At 40.3% G+C, this 21,034-nt stretch overlaps 1 pseudogene across 1 annotated transcript; it reads right to left on the reverse strand.

The window, feature by feature from the left end:
• Positions 1-18,191: 18,191 nt before the first annotated feature.
• LOC308413520 (transcription and mRNA export factor ENY2-like) lies at positions 18,192-18,560 on the reverse strand (annotated as a pseudogene). Its single transcript has one exon. The product of its transcript is annotated as a transcription and mRNA export factor ENY2-like (transcript).
• Between the last annotated feature and the right edge of the window lie 2,474 nt (positions 18,561-21,034).

The raw sequence follows: 21,034 nt of genomic DNA on the forward strand, positions 1-21,034 counted from the left end.
ATAATTATTGGGGAATAGAAACTCTGAATTGAGAAAATGCCTCCAAAATATTTGTCTGTAGAAAATAACTTCATACATTAAATGAAGCTGGGCAGAATTCACCCTTTCAGTGGCACAGTCCCTTCCAATGTTTTAGAATAGCTGCTCCAGAAGAAAAGTGACATATCTGCATTAATTAACTTTTGTCACTATGAAGAAATCCAGTCTGAAGACCTTCCAGAAATCTTTCAACCTGAGTAGAAGCAAAGATAAATCTGAATCTATGGTAGTTGAGTATCATTCATTGTTAAAGACTTCATGAAAGACGACTACTTAGGAGATGCTTTGGCAAAGACATGGCCAGCTGTGATACTGGTGAGAAGAGGAAGATCAGGTTCAAAAGCAAGAGTCTGACAGGCACTTGAAGAGTCGGTTGTCTACCAAGCAGAAGACCAAGGGCATGGGTGGATCTGTGCCTATAGATAAGGATGATATCTCCTCAGCTTCAACTCCTGGTGGCCTCAAAGATGTGCATGTCCCATGGCCCATCCACTCTACTTTACTTGGAGGCCACCATTATATCCCTGTACTAGTCAAGGTTCTCTAGAGTCACAGAACTTATGCATATATAGCAAGGTATTTATTGGTGACTTATAGTCTGTAGTCCAATTCCTTAAATCTTTCAGGCAGCAGTTGTCAATTCCAAGGATCTAGCCAACTCTCAGTCTCACAAGGCAAGCAGGCAAAGCCCCACATGTCAGGCAGGCCAAGAGAGAGCCTTACTTATTCCAATGTCTTTAATTAGGTCTTAGACTTAATGTTTGTCCCAGATTAAAAGTGTGTGCCACCACACATGGATCTGGGACTTGCTTGTCCTATATGTCCTTGAGCTCAGTGATTTCCTTGCCTTACTTTTCTAAGATTCGTAGCCTCTCTTTCTGAAGATCAAGAGCAAATGTGGGCCAAAAGAGTCACCCCCTAGGAAGAAGTCTGCAACCTGAGGGAACTGGGAACAAGAAAGCCAGGTGTGGAAGTAGGCTTGTGACTGAGCCAATTAGCATTACAAATAGGGTGTGTATCTCTACCAGAATCCAGGCCTATATCTCCCTAACAATAAGCAGATGGGGGTTTAGCATTGTTGTTCTAACTTCTCCCCCAATATTAATTTTTAAAATGAGAAATGTAGTTTAAGCACACATTGATATCAATGCTTGCTCTTACCCGTATCAGAATAATCCATGCAGGCCTCTGTGGATTTTCTGTTTTAGGTCAAGCTGCATCCCCGTTGATGTCACCTAATTTATACATGCTGCACTGAGGTCGAGCTATAGGGTTGCTTACCACAATGCACAGATATATATGTATGTATGTATATGTATATGTATATATATATATATATATATATATATATATATATATTTCCTGAACATGACAAGAATTAATTTATACATTTACAATTATAATTTCCAAGTAGAAGGGACTTGTGCAACATCCATTTGTTAGATATCATTAGGAGTCTGTCCCCTAGGCTTGACTCCTAAATTAAGAACACAAATGAATTCTGCATTCATGGAACATTGAATGACAGTACCTGGTGCTTGTTCCTTCATAATTTTACAATGAAATCTTAAGGATCCTTCAATCAGGTGAAATGGGGGCAACATAATTAGCACTTTCTAAAGGTTACAAAATCTAAGCAACATAGATTCAACCAGTATAAATACTTAGGCCTTCTTCAAGGAACCTCTGCAAAGCAATTTGCATGACTATCATTTCAGCCATTTGAGCAGATTTAACTGCTACTTTGTAGGTTTCAGGGATCTCTTCAGATACCACATATATGTATACACACACACACACACACATGAAAACCTTTAACTATATATATTGCTATCAGTATATAAATTTAGAGTTACATTGATTTCTTTAACATCTAAAAACAGTGGGTGCAACACATAATCTAATAATCTTTGCTGCAGCAAGCAGAAACTCAAGAGAACCAAAATATGATCCAATTTCAAATATCGCTTTTCCATAGATGAACCAATTATAAATACAGAAATTGCTTTATCTATGAGCTGCAGGCATAAATTTACAGGAAATATAAAAGCATGCATAGAGGAAAGAACTTTAACAACTTTTCTTTCAGATAATGATTTATCAATTTTTAATTTTGCCTAAAAACCCCAAACATTAGTATAGAGCCATATCCCATTTAATTTTTGCTCAGAATAAGGAACAAACATTTTGTCAGGTTAAGACATTCCCCTAAGAAATACCTTCTATCATACAGTTTTGTATTAACACAGCAAAAGATGTTAAAACTTTACTTAACTAGGAAGAAAGGTGAATTCACATTAATGGTTCCTTTTGCCAAAAGAACTGCTGTGGGTATAAGGGAAAAGTACAGACAGCCAACAATTAATCATAATCTACATAATATCTGCTGTTAACTAATTGATTCTTGTATATTCTCTGCAAAATCGTTCACCTCTCAATTAACTTCAGTGGGACTAGGATTAGCATCTCTTGTGAACAGCAGACAGAGGTTTGAGACCTCTTGTGGTGAGCTTTTTCTAAGGTTTTTGCCTGCTAACATCTGGTGAGTTTTGAAAATCACATTAAATAAGTAAATTAATTTTATGAATCTTCTATCCCACAGTCTGACTAGGGACTGGTTAGATAACAAAATATCTACAACAGTAAACATTGGGGATTTTAGGTTCCAACTTCCTACCATCTAGGCAGCAGCCAAACAACAAAGGACCTTTAGCCATTCTCCAAAGCAAAACTTTTCAATGTTACCCATTGCTTCAAGGGTTTTTTAAAACGACAAGCAGACAAGCCAAAAGCAAATCCTTCACAATCATGAGGATGCAAAAGAAGAATATAAAAACAAACTTTTAAATCTATAATAATTTTTTTTGGAATGGGAGCTGAAGTGGTTAGCCAGGCTGCAATGGTCCCTTAAATTCCATACATAAAAAACAAAACAAAAACAAAAACAAAAACAAACAAACAAACAAACAAAAAAAAACTAAAACACATGGCTGCAAGTTCTTATTTATAAGAAGCTTTTAATACCTCATTACTTTAAATTGTATCCTTTACTTCTATTTTCTAGAAGAATTAGTCAAAATTATCCCAAGTTTGGGGTATGCACAGAAACTTGTTTCCTTATATATAGAAACCACATGGCTCATGCCATGACTTGCTGTTTATGATGACTCTGACCAAGTTACTAGTTTTAAACAATCTTTTGTTACCAAATTTATGAATTTTTAATTGTACCCAATTTCTTATAAGCCAATAATCTAAGACCAAGACATTCATAGCATATTTATACCTTTTAAAATCAGTCAAAAGAAAACATGAACTGACTACACATCTTTTACATTTAAAACAGATAAATTTTTTTTCTAGCTAAAATTCAAGAAATGAGCACTTGTCACCTGCAGAGTACAATAAACACAATCAGTGCATTTTCTAGGAAAAACAATCATCTGCTCTAAGCTGAGAACTCAGCCAGCCCTTTTACCAGATGCCTGGTAACATCCAGCTCCCAATGGGTTTCCAGCTGAGGTAACTTTAGGGGCAGGGCTCTAAAGCCTGCTTTATATTTTTACCTTTTATTATTTCCCTTTTAGACATGAGTTAAAACTAAATCAAGAGGTAAACAGCCATTTTTCTTTTGAACCTGAAGTAGGAGAAACAGTCATCAAAGAAGCACGGACACAAATTGACACACATGGACAACTTGGCACCAAGGACAAACAATACATGAGTGAGAGATGAGAACTATATTTATCAACAGGACCCTGATATCCTTGCTAAGGAACCTAGAACCAGAACTGGACATTTCTCTAGTGGAAGCCAGAGAACCAGGATGTCTCCTTAGCTCATGTTCCTGGTGGAAGAACTCTGGAACAGTTTCATTCATTTTCTTCCTTGTTTGTCATACCATCCAAGAGAAAAGAGAGCTGTGCTTTTCTGAGATCCATTTTCTCTCTTTCTCTCTTCCAAATAAACTACCTCTAATTTGTTTACAAAGACTTAAAAATACCTATGGAAAATATCTTTGTTCCATTACCTCTTTTGTGGTTTTTTTTTTTTTTTTTTTTTTTTTTTTTTTTTTTTTTGCTTAAGCAAAAACACTAGTGGGTCCACAAGTTGTGTATTTCATAACTACAAATGTGACCATGACCTGGGGAGCAGCTGATCCTTCTTTCCTTAATTGTTTTTGCAAGTCTACTCTAACTAACTCTCAATCAGAATTATTTAGGCTGCCTGAGTGAATAAACCAGGGGTTGGTAGCTTCTAATAATTCAACAAATTCCACTGCAGTTCCTACCTATATTCTAGTTCCCTGTTGCTTAAGGAAATCCAGAAACGGATCTACCAACCGTAAACTATAACTAGTGGTTTCCATCTCCAAGCCACCCCACCTCCATTTGTGGGTGGGCTTGCTCCATGGTGGGAACCCTTCACGTTGTTTCTTTCTTCCCAGATCTTGGCGAGACTTCCATTTGCGGAGGCTGATGTGGGGCCTACATTTTTGATGCTCTCATCACAAACAGATACTATAACCCAGGCAAAGGTCTAAGGGTTTGAAAGAAAGACCATTATTCGTGTTACCAGAAATGCTATGCTCCATCTTGTACTGCAGTCTTAGAAGACTAAGAACAGCATTAATATATACACTCATGTATTACAGAGGAGGTATGAAAGTTCCCTAGCTGCTGGTTGGATGAATCACACCCTAGGGAGAAATCTGCAAGCTGAGGCAACTGAAATCAGGAAAGCCATGTGTGGAAGTAGGCTTTTGACTGGACCAACTAGCATTACAAAGTTGGCATGTGTCTCTCCCAGAGTTCAGACAACAAGCCAGTAGTCTAGCTCACACTAAATGTATGGAGGGTTAGTGTGGTTATTTCTACACCAAACCACACTCTTGTTGTCATATCTCACCATCTCCTAGAAGACATGCATCTTGCTGAGGCAAGTGAAGGCCCTGGTCATTGCTGCCAGCCCAAGACATGACAAGGGTGTGTTCCAGGAGCTGTGGAAGCTGCAGGAGATGCAGTGCCTGCAGCCCTGTGAGCTGCATGACCTGCATCCAGATCTGTGCCCTGAGTCCTGCTGCAGCTCCAACTTACACAGGGAGCTCAGCCTCTAACCACAGATAGACCTGTCTGTAGTAAACATACTCATGTCTCAGGACTACCTACGGTATAAAATGCCTTTAGATGGCCAGATGTGAGTTTTGGAAAGGCCATGCAGCTGCTGTCTGAATACATCTTTTTCCATGGGAGTGTCAGGCAAACCACTACTAGGGGTGAGTGGAACCTTCAATGAAGATGACAGTCATGTGCTCATGGAACTTAGGAGGTCATGATGATGCCTCTATTACCATTGCTACCTCCAAATCAGAATCGCCCAATTCATAGCAACTCCAATGGCCTCTCAGGTCCAGACTCACACATGTCCAAATGTGTTCTCTGTTATTTGAATTTTGATCCTAATTGTGCATTTTGGGAAGCTAGTGTATAAGACTTTGCTGCCAAATAGTAGCGCCATGTTTATTATAATTCTTATGGAAGAGCTGAAGAAATTTTCAGAACAGGTAAAGTACTAGGGCCCTATTACATGCTAGTAGGAAGAAGGGAAGTTGGCAAACATAACAGATGGTTTTTCTCTTCTTTGGTATAGTTCTGGCGACCACAGCCTTTTAAACCTGAGCTTTAACTCCCATGGTAAAACACTTCACACTAGAACTGAGCACTCAAATGGTAGGTTCAGCTTTTATGAATAGTCAGATATGGAAGGGCGAACACCTAGAGTTATCTTAATCAAGCATTCAATCAGGGACTCTGAAAATACAATATTTGGTTATTCAAAGTCTCGGTTGCCAGGGTCAGCAACTTACCCTGTCAGACTGACCAATCCAGCATCATGGTTCATGCAGGCATTAACTCTGCAGTATCTGTGTGTCAGGCCCAACCTCGACCAGCAAGGAAGACATGACCTGCGGAAGATCTTCTTCCAGAAGTTTTTCAGGAACCTTGTACAAGCTTCTTCTTCAGCTTCTGCCTCTGTTTCTGCTCCCGGGGGAGGGAAGGGAACAAGCTAAATATTCTAGACTGGAAAACCATAAGCTGCCACGTGGGCAATGCAGATAGCTTGTAACCATGTGGAATTTAAGGAGCCAGGCAAGGGTGTCCAAATAAGGAGTTGTTATTACAGGGAGTGTTCGCCAACGGGAAGGTGGAAGGCGGAGCTCGGCCCCAACTTTGGGGCATGACAAAGGACAGCCCCCTAAAGTTCCTTTTTTTGTTTTATTAGGATGGCCTTGATAGCATAAGCTGAACGAGGTGACACCCCCTCTCTTAGGATCATCCTTTTATTGTACCCATCTCTGGATAACCGTACCGTCCTCATGTCTCCTGTCTTAGGTGAAAGGGGAGTTGCCCGTCACTGGGCAGGGTCACTTCAAAACTCAGGGAGGACGTTTTATGCCAAGTGTGTTGAGGTTGTATTTTGTCCTGCAAGACCATCAGCCAAGCCTGTGGAGACTGCCCAGCCTCAATGGCTGCAAATGCCTGGATTACCTTGGCCGCATGACGATGTTGGGTAAACCTTAATCTGCATAAGCACCAGAAGCATACAAAGGCTATCAGCAATAAGAGAATCGCAAGAGCTCCCATTTCCGCCCACTCCTTCAGTTGATTCATAGCAGAAAAGATCCAGGATGCCAGTCCTTCTGAGAGGGAGGCGTCTACGTGGGTGGAATTCATGCTCACAATGGCTATGCAGAGCTGGTCCATCAGATAATCAAACTCTCCAGTCAAATTTCCTAGAAGATACTTAGACATTTGTTTAGACAAATTTGCAGCTCTTCTAAGGTTTTCATATTGAATGCTAGTAATGCACAAGCTAGAATATTTCCATTGGCATCCCAATTGGGCCAACTGCCACAAAGTATCAATTTGTTCTTGAACAAGGTCAATCCTTTGATTGACCACCATCAATCCTCTCTTAAGTTGGGCATTAACACTTGCCTGTACATCAAGAGCCTGAGCAACATTAGATGATAAATTATTTAAGGCATGGGCTGTCTGCACAGATTGGCTCATGGCAATAGCTGTGGTGGTAGCTCCCACAGCGGCAAGAGATATGGCAGTAATTATGGCCGCAGTGATGCCAAAGTCCCTCTTCTGCCTGAACAAGGTCATAGCATGAGGTGCATCCAAAGGGACGGGCATCCATCTGGGCATGCAAGCAACCACAGCAATACTAAGCTCTTCTGCATCCCAGCATTGCATGTAAAAACAGGTACTATCAGAGCATGCCAAGAACCCTTGAAACACATGACTAGCATTACTCACAATAAACACAAAAGGAGGATAGACACATACAGGAGTGGGTTTAAAAGTGACCTTTCGATTCATCCCAGCACAAGGCACAGGAGTGGGCGTTTTGCTTTCAGTTGACCTGTCTTGCTCGGAGCTGGAAACTCCGTTTTTACCTCCTTTAATCATGGCCATAGGTTCTAAATTCATGCAACTGCCATTATTCCCACACAGAAGCCAATTGTCAAAAGGACTACAGAATAATATACTCTAGTCTTTATACTAAAATTTTATGTACCTGATAGCTTAGAGAATTTGGCACACTAGCAGCCACAATTATTCTAACAACACTGGTTCTATTATTTAAATTCCACTGTCTAGCCCTCGCTTCTGGAGAAAATGTAAAAAATTTATTAATCCAAGTTATCCTTTTAGATTGACACCCTGTCCAAGGCTACAACTGTCCCCAGTCTTGACTGTAGCAGCGTGATGCCCATCTGGGCTGTGGAGGTGCACTTCCATTAAGCCATTCTCCCTTTGGCCACCAACCAGAGAACCAGGAGGTAATACCTGAATCACAATAATCATTCAAATCATAATAATTCCAGGTTGCATTTTGAGAATATAGCCTTATACAAGAATCATTCTCCCGAGTTATATTATTTTCAAGGACAAAGCACAGGCTTCCAGACAAAAATATATTTCTGCTCTCTAATACTAGCCATATCTCTATCTAAAGGTAAAAATGGCACATCAAAGGTTTTATTGGAACTGAAAAGATGAGGGAATAACTTAGCATCATGGTGTATCGGCACGGGTCTCGGGAATACTGACAGTATCATCCATCGGGACTCTGCTTGAGTCTGCAGTTGATTCACGCTGAGTAGCATCTTCATTCTTGTTGCACTTCCTGGTTAGCCTCTCAGGAACCCACAGAAGATCTTGTGGGTCCTGGGGAAACACACAAACAGACCCTCTTGCTCACACCAACATGGGGTCTGGCCCATGCCACAAACTTGTAATCACATCTTTCCATTTGACATAGCCTTTCAAAGTGCTCACTCAACACTGATGTCGATCAGCGACAGTGAGGCCATCATCACCCAAAATTGAAAAATTCAGGGTAAAAAGGGCAAAGGATAGTTGTTCCTTGGGTGACCTTCCATGGCCTAGTCCCCCCTTTTGTTTTATTAGACACTCTTTCAACATTCTATGAGCTCGCTCACTATACCTTGGTCTTGGGGATTATAAGTCAGGCCATGGCTTAACTGTATATCCATGTGTTTACCAAAGGATTTGAAAGAATGGGCAGTGTATGCTGGACCATGTTCAGTTTTAAGTGTTGGGGCTTTCCCCAGGCAGCCTAGGCTTCAAAGCATTGTCCAAACACGTTACGTGCCTTTTCCCCACTCATGGGTGTAGCATGAATGATACCTGAGCAGGTATCTACAGAAACATGAACATATTTTAGAGTCCCAAAACTAATAATATGTGTGACATCCATTTGCCATACTTTGAGTGGCAAGAGACCTCTGGGAGTAACTCCTATCCCAGGAGGGTGATGGAAGGTAATACATTGTTGACATTCTAAGACAATTTGGCGAGCATCAGCTCTGGATAACTTAAATTTCTGCTGTAAAGTTCTGGATGGTACGTGAATTGTTGATGAATCTATCCTGCCTGATCAAGAGATGAGATAAGAAAAAGATACTTCCTCCGGGTACATTTATCTACTTAATCATTTCCTGCACTCAGTGGTCTGGGCAGTCCAGTATGTACTTTAACATGCTGAACAAAAAATTCCTGATCTCTATGCCAAATCAAATTTTGTAATTCCTGCAAGAGGGCACTCACTGTGCTACTAGGTTTAATTGGCCCAGCCACTTCAAATGTTTTAACAGCATTAACAACATAAGCTGAATCTGAAATTAAATTAAAAGGAAAGAAACAATTTTTAAACACTTCTATCACAATCTTACACTCAACAACTTGTAGAGAACCTGTGTGATATTGGTATAACACAGACTCTTGTTGCTCTACCATATAGGCCCCACAGCCTGTCTTAGATTCATCAGTAAAGATATTAGGGGCTCCACTAATGGGGACAGTGGAGGTAACCTTTGGAAAAACTACCAGATGTACCTTGAAAAATATCAATAATGGTTGTTTTGGATAATGGTTATCTATTTCTCCTCTGAATCCACAATGAAGAATGACCCAGTCATCCACAGTGCCACATAGAACTTTCACCTACTGGCTGGTATAAGGCACTATAATGGAGGCAGGAGGCGTGCCAAAAAACTTTATGAACTGCTGAACTCCACTCTGAGCCAACTCTGCGACAGATGTAGGGTAGTGGTCTACTGACTTAGCTGGGGGAAGTTTTTAGATATATCCAAAGTAGAGGGCCATCCTGCCATAACGGCCCTGTGGGTTGCAAATAAGTTGCTAATATGCAGAGCTTAATATCCACACTCTGTTTCCATCAAATTAAGGTAGCATTTATAAGTACTTTCCAACTTTCCTTAAAGCTTCCCTTGCTTCAGCAATCAATTATCTGGGAGAATCTAGAGCCAAATCTCCAGCCAAAATATTATACATTGGATTTAATTCATAATTTGGTAATTTTAAATAACACCTAATCCAACTGATATCTCCCAATAATTTTTGAAAATCATTAAGCGTTTTAAGATCATCTTTTCTTATCTCCATCTTTTGGGGAATGACAGCATATGGATTTACTCTTGCTCCCAAATAATTTACTAGGTCCCCTTTTGTACCTTCTCAGGGGCAATAAACAAACCTTTGTCTTCTAATAATTTTACTAATTCTCCATATGCAGTATGTAGCAGGCCTTCAATCTTAGCAGTTAAAAGAATATAATCCATATAATGAACACATCTAAAAGCAGAGAATTTGCTTATTAGCGGGAAAATGGCATTGCCCACGAACAGTCTACACATTGTAGGGCTATGGGCCATACCTTGGTGGAGGACCACCCATTCATACCTCTGATCTGGCTCCTCATGGTTACATGATGAGACACTGAAAGCAATCCTCTTACTATCCTTAGGGAAGAGAAATATAGAGAAAAAACAGTCTTTTACATTTATTAATATTACTGGCCAGCAAGTCCGCAAGGAGGACAAGAGCGGCAGCCCACGTTGCACTGGGCCTATGATTTGCATCTGTTTATTAATGGCTCATAGATCTTGTAACAATCTCCATTTCCTCATTTCTTTTTGATAACAAATATTGGAGTTTTCCAAGGAGACACTGATGGCCTTATATGTTTCATAGTTAGCTGCTCTTGTACTAAAGTTTTAGCTGCCTCAAGCTTTTCAGAGAAAAGTGGCCACTGAGGAACCCACACTGGTTCCTCCATCTTCCAGGTAATGGGAATGCCTTCCTCAGTGGCCCCTAGGAAAATCCCAAACCTTGATTCTTTTGTCCTTGTTGGGTAGGAACAGGACTTGTTCTGCCCTGTAGATACTTCCCCAGACCTTTTCCTGGAAAATAGCTCATATGTTTCATAATATTTTGGGATGTTTCTGAATACTCACTAATCAATGTAAAGCCCATGTCTCTTAGCAAATCTCTTCCCCAAAGGGAAACTGGCAATTCTAACATATAGGGTTGCATGACCCCTGAATGTGCTTCTTGATCTCGCCACTTTAGCTCTCTTACACTCATGTCTAGGGATTTTTTTATAACCTAGGCCTTGCAATGTTTGAAAAGAGGCCTGTACTGGACATCCAGAGGGCTAATCTTTCTTCACTATCATGCTTCTGTCAGCCCCGGTATCTAAGTGGTCTAGAATCCTTTTGCCATGAATTTGTAACTCCAAAGTTGGCGGCTGATCAAGGTCTAAAGCTAAGAATGACAAGTCAGAGCTGGTAGACCCAAAACCTTTCTCCCCCCTTTCTGTGGACTGAGCAGAAAAACTTTCATGCAAGCTAGGCAACATTTGGGTGATCTGCATAAAAGCAGTGGCAAGGCCCACATTTGTTATAGGCCCACCTATTTTTCTCAGACCTTCATCCAGGCCTCAAGTCCTTTATGTTTGTAAGGAGTAATGGCATCCCTATATTCTTTGGTGCATTGCTCATAGACTAGTTGATTAATGAGGGGCATAGCCTGATCAGGATCATCAAAAATCCTTCCTCTGGCCTCCACTAATTGAGCCACAAAATCAGAGAAAGGTTCCATGGGCCCCTGTAAAGTTTTGGTTAAGTTCCCACTGACCTTGCCCCTGTTAGGTAGAGCCTTCCATGCCTTGACTGCAATATCATTAATCTGATTGTAAACATCCACTGTGTATCCTGTCTGAGCATTGGCAAACTGGCCATACCTCCTCCTTTCCTTAAGATGGTGGCTTCCCCTTTTCTTGAGTCTTTTCATAAGCTCCAAAATTTCTTTCATTTCTTCCTCAGTATCAGAGCTGCTCTCCCCACTTTCCTCTTTCTCATCCTTTTCCCCTCTTTCATTGTTCCTCTCCTCTCCTCATTCCTTTAGTGAGGGATTAATACCCTTGTGCTCCTCCTGCACATCCTTTGCTGCTTCAGTTTCTGCCTTTTCAGATCTTTCTTCATATAACATTTCCAGGGCAACCCACACCTTCCCTAGCGCCAGCTGATGACACTTCTGAAACTCAAAGCAACTATTTCCCAGACTCCACACAAGCTGGACTCTGGGCTTTAATGTCCCTTGGTCCCAGGCAAAATCCAGATTTTTCCCTAACTTTTCCCTGCATGCCACAGTTAGGTTTCCTGAGACTGCAAACCAAGGCTCAATGGTATCACACTCATTCAAAAACCTTTCTAGGTTGCTCTTTTCAATTTTGAGGTTTTTCTTTGACAAGAGTAGCTCTTGAAGAGCCAGAAAATTGGGTGCGATTGTGACAACCCCATGTTTTAGTTTTCCTTTTACTAGTTCGTAACTTACTGGCACTCTGTTCAGGTGCACGTCAGGTAGCACACCCAGAAAACTGTACTCCACACAAGGACGTTAATGAGCAACCAGCACACCACTACAAGAGCGGGGTCCATAAACTTTTCTTTCCTTTTCCCTACCCGATCTTAGTCGGTTGCAATGTTTTACTTTCAGTTTGCTGCTGCTGAGAGAGCATTTTCACTTTCAGTTTGCTACTGTTGCAAACTTCTTCACTCGATGTTTGAGACCTTATTGCAGCTTGTCGTGGTCCTTATTGTCTCAACTTACCTTGCAAACTTCCCAGCACTGCCCTGACTGCAAGGAGTTCTGATCTTTGGGGGGAGATTTCCGGGTTTCAGCACCACTTGCCACACCCAACCTCTACCAGCTAGGAAGACACGACCCGGGGAAGATCTTCTTCAAGCAGTTTATTCAGGAACCTTGTACAAGCTTCTTCTTCAGCTTCTGCCTCTGTCTCTGCTCCCAGGGGAGGGAAGGGAGCAGGCTAAATACTCTAGACTGGCAAACCATAAGCTGCCACGTGGACAATGCAGATAGGTTGTAACCATGTGGAATTTAAGGAGCCAGGCAAGGGTGTCCAAATAAGGAGTTGTTTGTCACAGGAAGCACCATCAGGAAGGCAGAAGCCAGAGGTGGCGCCATCTATGAAACGTGGCACAGCATAGCTCACTATCTGTGATGCTGTGCTATACATCAGTACAACAGAACAGACCTAGTTCAGAAACTGCCTTTGCCAAACAAAATGGAAAAGTATTTGCAAGAGAAGTGCAGAGAGATTGGTATACTTCTTTCCTGCACTTCAGGGTTCAGAAACAAAGCTTTATTATAGTTTACAGACTTACATTGCCATTGAAATATTTGCTGCTATAACACTTAGGTTTTTTTTTTTTTTTTTTTTTTTTGTGAGAATCATTGATTTGTTCAGGGTTGAGTAAGGGTTTGCCAGGTGTCCTGAGTTTATTTTGGTTATTGGAAGGGGAGGTCTTGAGGGTCCAGAAGTTATCATTCCTTATTTTGCAGAATAATCACATTGTGAATGACCAGATTTTCCTTAATGTCCCTTCCCAGTGCATTGCTGCTATCTACTCTGAATCTTCTGCGTTAAAGCACATTTCATGTGTATTTGGCCCTGAGTTAAGTTGAACAAAACTTAAATAGAAATTAATATGATGGAAAGGCTGTGATTGCACACCAGATTTCTGGGCTCTTTTCAACCTGGACCATCAGAGAACCTAGAGGCCTGGTGAAGTTGTGCTGTGAGTACTCAGAACACAGAGAGTCCTTAGCGGTGCATGTGGAAATGGATTTTTCCAGCCCACTTTCAGAGCCAGGCCTCTGTCACAAGCAATCACGATCTGCCCTGAAATTCTGTTTGCAGATCAGACACCCAGGCTTTTTTCCACCTGGACTATCAGAGAACCTTGGGCACAGGCCTGGTGATGTTGTGCTGTTGAAAGAGTTAAAATTTCAAGCTAGCTCCACTGATCCTTCCCTGGGGACAAATATTCCTCAAGGCTTAGAATAACATACCATGTTTCAAGAAGTGGCCTGATCACAGATACCACAAAACATCTGGTGTCAACAAAGTCTGACTCTGCAGTCCAGAGATAAACAAGTATGAAGGTCAGTGTGCCACAAAACAGGGTGGTCTGGAGTTGAATCATATACAAAAGCAGACAGAGAATGCCAATTTTGAGTAAACCAAAGAAATTGCTATGTGCTTGTTGCTAACTACCTATGTAATTTACCATATAAATATGTGTCCTTAATTGAGTCTGGGGTCAACTCCTCTATCTCCTGAGTGAGATAAGAGTCATCCTCAGAGCTCTGATTTTCTAAATACACCTCTTGCCTATTTGCGACAAGTCTGGCTCTTTGCAAGTTCTTGGGTTCACTTGCTTTCAATATTTGTGTAAGGAGCTTCCCCAATTCAGGTTTCTTGCAGCTGGGGGCTCATCTGGGATTTTGTGACCACCCAAAACTCTGAGACACTCTTGGAGGTAAATGAGGATTCCCAAATTTGTGTATGAGTGTGCGGCCACTGTCTGTTTCTTTTCTGCTTTGGATCTGAGAAGCAATTTTGTTTTTGAAGCTGCTCTTCTTTTCCATGAGCCTGGGGGCGTTGTGTTTGACTGATGTGTCTAGGGAAGCACATGCTGCAGCTTTGAGGGATGCCTCAGGAGGACAAGAGAGTCAGAGATGCCTGACGGTCTCTTATCAGGTATGAGAGGATTGCATACTCCTTTTGGAAAAGGAACCATGGAAACCTCTTCCTTCTGAAACTGCCTTTGTCTTGTGCCCATGTAGTAGGCAAAGGTATTGTTGTCTGGATATGGTAGTCTCTTTGTGTTGTCTTTTTTTTTTTTTTTTTTGTTTTGTGTTTTCTGTGATGATGGGATAGCCTGTGACAACCCTGATCAGCAACCTTACATCTTGGTCTGGTAAGATCTAATTTAGGATCCTTTGCCGTGAGTAAAACCATGGATTATAAGGCAGGAGTCATTTTCCTGAACACTGGCACCCTGAGGCGCTCACAAACCACATGCAAAAAAAAAAAAAAAAAAAAAAAGAAAAGAAAAAGAAAAAAAACACATAAAAAGAAATGGTTCCCTCCAAGCTGGAACTCTCAGCACCTACTTTTCCTCTAAATAGCTATCCTGAGATTGAGGAGCCTCCTGAGTGGCAAGGCCCCCTCCTCCTATGTACCCCCAATTCTCTCCAGCATCATCCGATCTCTGCACCACAAGAGGAACCAGGAAGTGGAGGATGAGCCACAGGTACTCGAAACTGCCGGCTTCGGAGTCTGTCAGAAGCAGATTCCATGTTAGCATTGCACTTCGGTGTCTATGTTGCCCTGGTGGATCCACCTATACTCCAACCCCTCCAGTACTGGCCATTCTCATCTGCTAATTTTTATAACTGGAAATCTGACCATCCCTCATTTCTCTGAGAACCTTGCTGATCTAAGTAGGTTGATGGAGTCCCTACTTCACTCACACCAGCCCACATGGGATGACTGCTAGCAACATTTGCAGATTTTGTTCACCACAGAAGAGAAGGAACAGCATCTCCTAGATGCATGTGCCAGGGTCTGATATTCAACCTACACAGATCCCCAATGAGATAGATACAGGCTTTCCTCTGAACCGACGTGACTGGGATTTCAACACGACAGCAGGTAGGGAGTGACTGATGGTCTACCACTGGTCTCTGATGGCAGGTTTCTTAGGGGCTTCGAGGTGCCTTCCTAATTTAGCTAAGGTAAGGGAAGTACTCCAGTGACTTTTAGAGCTGCCATCTCTTTTTCTAGAATGTCTCATGGAGGCTTATACTAGGTATACTGCCTTTGACCCAACCTCAACAGGACAGCAGGCAGCAATTTCTATGGCATTTATAGGACAGTCATCTCCTGATATTAAAGAGAAGCCACAGCACCTGGAACTGCTACAAGACTATACTTTGCAGGATTTTGTTAAAGAGACAGCAAAAGTGAGAGAGAGACAGAGGAAGAGAAGCAAGAGAGATAAAAGAAGGAGGCAGAAGAGAAAGAGAGCCAGAGTTCTTGTAAACAGCAAAAATATTTGATTAGGATCTTGGCTGCAGTTGTAGGAGAAAGTAGTAAGGTAGGACATAGAGAGACAGGGAATCTATGCAACAGAAGACCTATAGCATGAAAAGGAGAAAGGAGACCTCTCCTGGAGAAGGACCAGTGTGCTTACTGCAGAGAAAACAGGACATTGGATGCTAGAGTGCCCGAAGTGGAAGGAGAGAACCCACAGAGTACTGAACTTTGAAGAAGACAATGATTAGAGGGGATGGGACTCGGTTCCCCTCAATGAGTCTAGGGTAACCAAAACTTTGGAGTGGACCCCCTTGTACTTTCTGGTATATACTTGAGCCAAATATTCTGTGCCTTTAGGGAAATTGGGCACAAAAAAGACCACAGTGTATGTGACCACTGAACAAAAACAGTATTCATGAACTACTTTGCATACTGTGGACTTAGGAAGAGGCCAAGTTTCCCACCGTTTCTTGGTCACCCCTGAGTGTCCAGCTCCTCAGCTTGAAAGAGACTTATTGACTAAGCTAAGAGCCCAAACGAAGTTTATCCCAACTGGACCTGAGATGAGATGCGAAGAACCCACAACCATGACATTGGCTCTAAAACTAAAGGATGAATATAGATTGCATGAGCAACCAAAAAAGAGGTAACTCAAAATGTGGATTGGTGGCTGTCTAACTTTCCTCAAGCCTGGGCAGAGACAGAGGGCATGGGAATGGCAATGAGGGTTCCACCAGTGGTAATGGAGCCTAAATCAGACAGCATCCCCATTGGGGTCCAGCAGTACCCAATGAGTAAAGAAACCAGGGAAGGGATGCTATCGTATATACAAAGGCTCCTTTTCCTGGACATATCTATACCATTGGAATCGCCTTGGAACACCCCTTTGTTGCCACTGAGAACACCCAACACAAACAATTATAGACCAGTTTAAGACTTGAGAGAGATAAATAAGAGAGTACTAGACATACATCCAACTGTTCCAAAGTCTTATAATCTCCTTATTTCCCTCCCATATTAACAGCAATGTTCTTCTGTACTTGATCTAAAGGATACATTTTTCTGCCTAAGGCTTCATACCAACAATCGACCTATTTTTGCCTTTGAGTGGAGGGATCCAGATACTAGATAAACTGGTCAAAATACCTTGGATTAGGTTGCCCTGAGGATTCAAAAATTCACTCACTCTTTTTATGAAGCATAACATTTGGACCTGGCTAATTTTAGGACTGAAAATCCCAGTGTAACCCTCCTGCAGAATGTAGATGACATGCTCCTGTCTACCTCCACTAAAGAAGAATGTGTCCATGTGACTTAGAAATTACTCATGGAACTGGGTGAGTTTGGGCACTGGGTCTCAGCCAAACAAACCCAGCTTTGCCAGATTGAAGTAACTTATCTGGGTTATTCACTGAGGAAGGGAAATCAGTGCCTGACAGAGGCCAGGAAGAAAATGATCACACAGATTCCTGTGCCTACTATCTCTCAACAGGTGAGGAAGTTCCTAGGTACGGCTATGTTTTGTAGACTATGAATCCCTGTGTTTTCCATGCTCAGAGCTCTCTTATTTTCTCTGACTAAGGAAGGGAAAATATTTAACTTGGCACCCAAACATCAGAAGGCTTTCAATGAAATTAAGAAAGCCTTGTTATTGGCCCCACCCTGGCACTACTCGACTTGACTAAGTCTTTCACCTTAATTAAAGCAAATCATTTGCCTTCCTCTACTCAAAAGACAAACATGATGGGAGAAATATTAGAGAAAAGATTCCCTTCATGATAGTCACATAAATATGAAATACCTTGGTGTGACTCCAATTAGGCAAGTGAAGCACTTGTATGTCAGGAACTTTATATCTCTGAAGAAGGAAATTAAAGAAGGTCTCCGAAGATAGAAAGGTCTCCCATACACATAGATTGGAAGGATCAATATTGTAAAAATGGCCTTCTTACCAAAAGCAATTTACAGTTTCAATGCAAATTCATGTGGAATAAGATTAACACACGAATATAGAAATTATGTCTCAGAAACAAGAAAACTTTTGTGGAAATAACCATCCCAAAACGCAGGATATATTACAAAGCAATTGTGTTAACAAACATATGGTACTGGTACAGCGATAGGAAGGTAGATCAGTGGAAATGAATGGAATATCCAGAAATCAACTCTCACATATATGGTCACTTGACTTTTGGTAATGAGCCAAAAACATTCAATGGAAAAAAAGATAGCCTCTTTTTTTTCTCATTTATGAGATATTTATTAAAATAACACATTTAGGGAAAAAATCAATACAATGTATACATCATTACTGAAAACTGTATACCATCATACAAAAAAGGACTTTATTTTGGGAAATCAATTTCTAATTATGGCAAGTTTTACTTTCAGAAATAAATCCACAGACCAACACATTCTAATTCACCCTTAAAGACTGGCATGCTGAGCAAGGAATGTTCTTATTATTTGTAGGAGTTCCTTCTTTACACTGTCGGGTACCAGGGTTTTGGAGTGATTTCAGCCACCAAGTCATCAACAGTAACGTTTTCTAGTCCTTTTTCTTTAATTACCTCTTTACAGTGTGCCTTCAACTGATCCTTCCAGCTGCACTCAATTAATTTAGCTCTCAGCAACTCTTTGAGGCTTTCTCTTTCTCCAGTCTCTATTAACTTTTGGTTAATCGCTGCTCTCATCTGTGCATCTTTGTTCATCTTGCTAACCACACTCTTTGGCTGCCCGGACTTAGACGCCAAAAGATAGCCTCTTAAACAAATTGTTTTAGCTGAGCTGACAGTCAGCAAACAGAAGAATAAAAATGGATCTTCTTATCTCCTTGGACAAAGCTCAAGTACAAGTAGTTCAAAAATCTCCACATAGAATCAGGTACACTGAGTGTATAAGAAGAGGAAATTGGGAAAACCTTAGAACACATAGGCACTGGAGAAATTTCCTGAACACAACATCAATGACTTTTGATCTAAGATGGAGAATCGTTAAATGTGACTTAAGGAGATTGCAAAGTTTCTGTAAGGCTAAGGACACTGTCAAGGAAACAAAACAGCAGCCGACAGACTGAAAAAAAATCTTTAGCAACCCCACATCTCATAGAGGTCTAATATCCAATACATACAAAGAAATAAAAAAAAAGACTCCAGAGAATCAAACAATTCTATTTAAAATGGAGTCAAGAGGTAAACAAAGAATTCCCAATTGAGGAATATCGAATTGCTGAGAAGCGCCTAAGGAAATGCTCAACATCCCTAGTCATAAGGTAAATGTGAATCAAAACAACCCTGAGATTCCACCTCACATCAGTCAGATTGGCTAAGATAAAAGACTCAGATGAGAGCAGATGCTGGCAAGGATTCGGAGAAAGAGTAATACTCCTCCACAGTTGGTAGGGTTCTAAGCTGGTACAACCACTCTGGAAATGTCTGGCTCTTTGTCCGAAAATTGGACATAGAACTACCTGAACACCAAGGTATTCCATTTTTGTGCATATACCCCAGAGATGCTCAAATGTACAATAAGGACACAGGCACGAAAATGTTCATAGTAGCCCTATTTATAAGAGCCAGAAGCTGGAAAGAATCCTGATGCCCTTCAGTAGATGAACAGATACAGAAATTGTGGTATATTTACACAACTGAGTACTACTCAGCTTTTAGAAAAAATGACTTTATGAAATTCCTAGAAAAATGGATGTATCTACAGATTATCATCCTGCCTAAGGTAACCCAGTTACAAAAGAACAGACATAATATGCAGTAACTGATAATTGTATATTAGCCCATAAATCTCTGAATACCCAAGAATCAACTATCAGACCATATAAAGCTCTAAAAATGACAAAGACATTGGAAGCCTTAGTCTTTCTCAGGAAAAGAAAAGTGCATATCACCTTGTCAGTGTCGGGTTCACCTAGACATTAATTCATTAATAACTCCAGAGCTAAGAAGACAGCCTTGTGGCAATTTCAGGTATTTAAAAATCATTATGTTTAATCATTACACACCAAGAAAAGTTTGACTATGTTATGTATTGTTTTACATGTACTATATGCTCATTGTAACTAAAAATATTTCAATGCATACTATCAAACCTTTAAAAACCTCAAGTACTGACAAAAGTATATTCATATATTTATGCAAAAATGGTTTTAAAATCTGTACATGTATCTCTTCTTTTACAAAATAAAGTTATATAAAATAATGAAAACATCATGTGAAACTATGGTGGCTATTGATTTTTCCATAAATACTTTTGTAACTCACACATACCTCTGCAATGTGAAGCTTAAGGCCACGTTCAGATGGTGAATTAGGAATTAATTGAAGCTGACATTTGTAATATTTAATATTTATTAAAGTTTGCTTTAAATTAGAAAGAAATCAATTGCTATGATGTTAAATAGCCCAGCTGAATAAACATATATGGAATAAAACATTCATGAATGAACTGATTTTTTTAGATGCTGAGAAAGCATTTAATATAATTCAATGCCCCTTCATGTTAAAAGTCTTGAAAAGATCAGGAATTTAAGGCCCATTTTAAAAAAAACTTTATTTTAAAAAACAAAGATAAAAGAAAAAAATAAAAATTTTTGCATAAATGTATACAATTACAATTGTGTAAGTGCTTGGCATTTTTTTCTTTTTCTTTTTTTTAACAACTTTATTTACAAAACAAAATTAATGTACAGATTTTAAGCATTTTTTGCATAGAATTATACAATACATTTTTTGTCAGTACTTTTTTTTTAAAGGTTTGATTGTGTGATAAAGATCCCACCAGTAACAATGAGCATAAAGTACATATAAAACAAGATGCAAACTGGAAATAGTCAAAGTTTTCTTGGTGTGTAAAGATTTTTTTTTTTTTTTTTTTTACAATGAGCAGACAGTACATGTAATACAGGGTACAACCCAGAATTTGTCAATGTGTTCTTGGTGGGTAAGGATTGAGCATGACTATTTTTTTTTGTTTTGTTTTGTTTTCTTTATCTCTTGGACTTCATACAGTCTGTGAATTGTTTCTGGGGCAGTGAGAGCTTCTGGGTTTAGCATCTGATTATTAGTGACTGCATATTATGTCTGTTCTTTTGTGACTGGGTTATCTCACTCAGGATGATATTCTCTAGATGCAGCCATTTTCTTAAGAATTTGGTTAAGTCATTGTTTCTGGTGGCTGA

The sequence above is a fragment of the Micromys minutus genome, assembly GCF_963924665.1.
Source record: "Micromys minutus genome assembly, chromosome: 32".
Classification (NCBI taxonomy): Eukaryota; Metazoa; Chordata; class Mammalia; order Rodentia; family Muridae; genus Micromys; species Micromys minutus.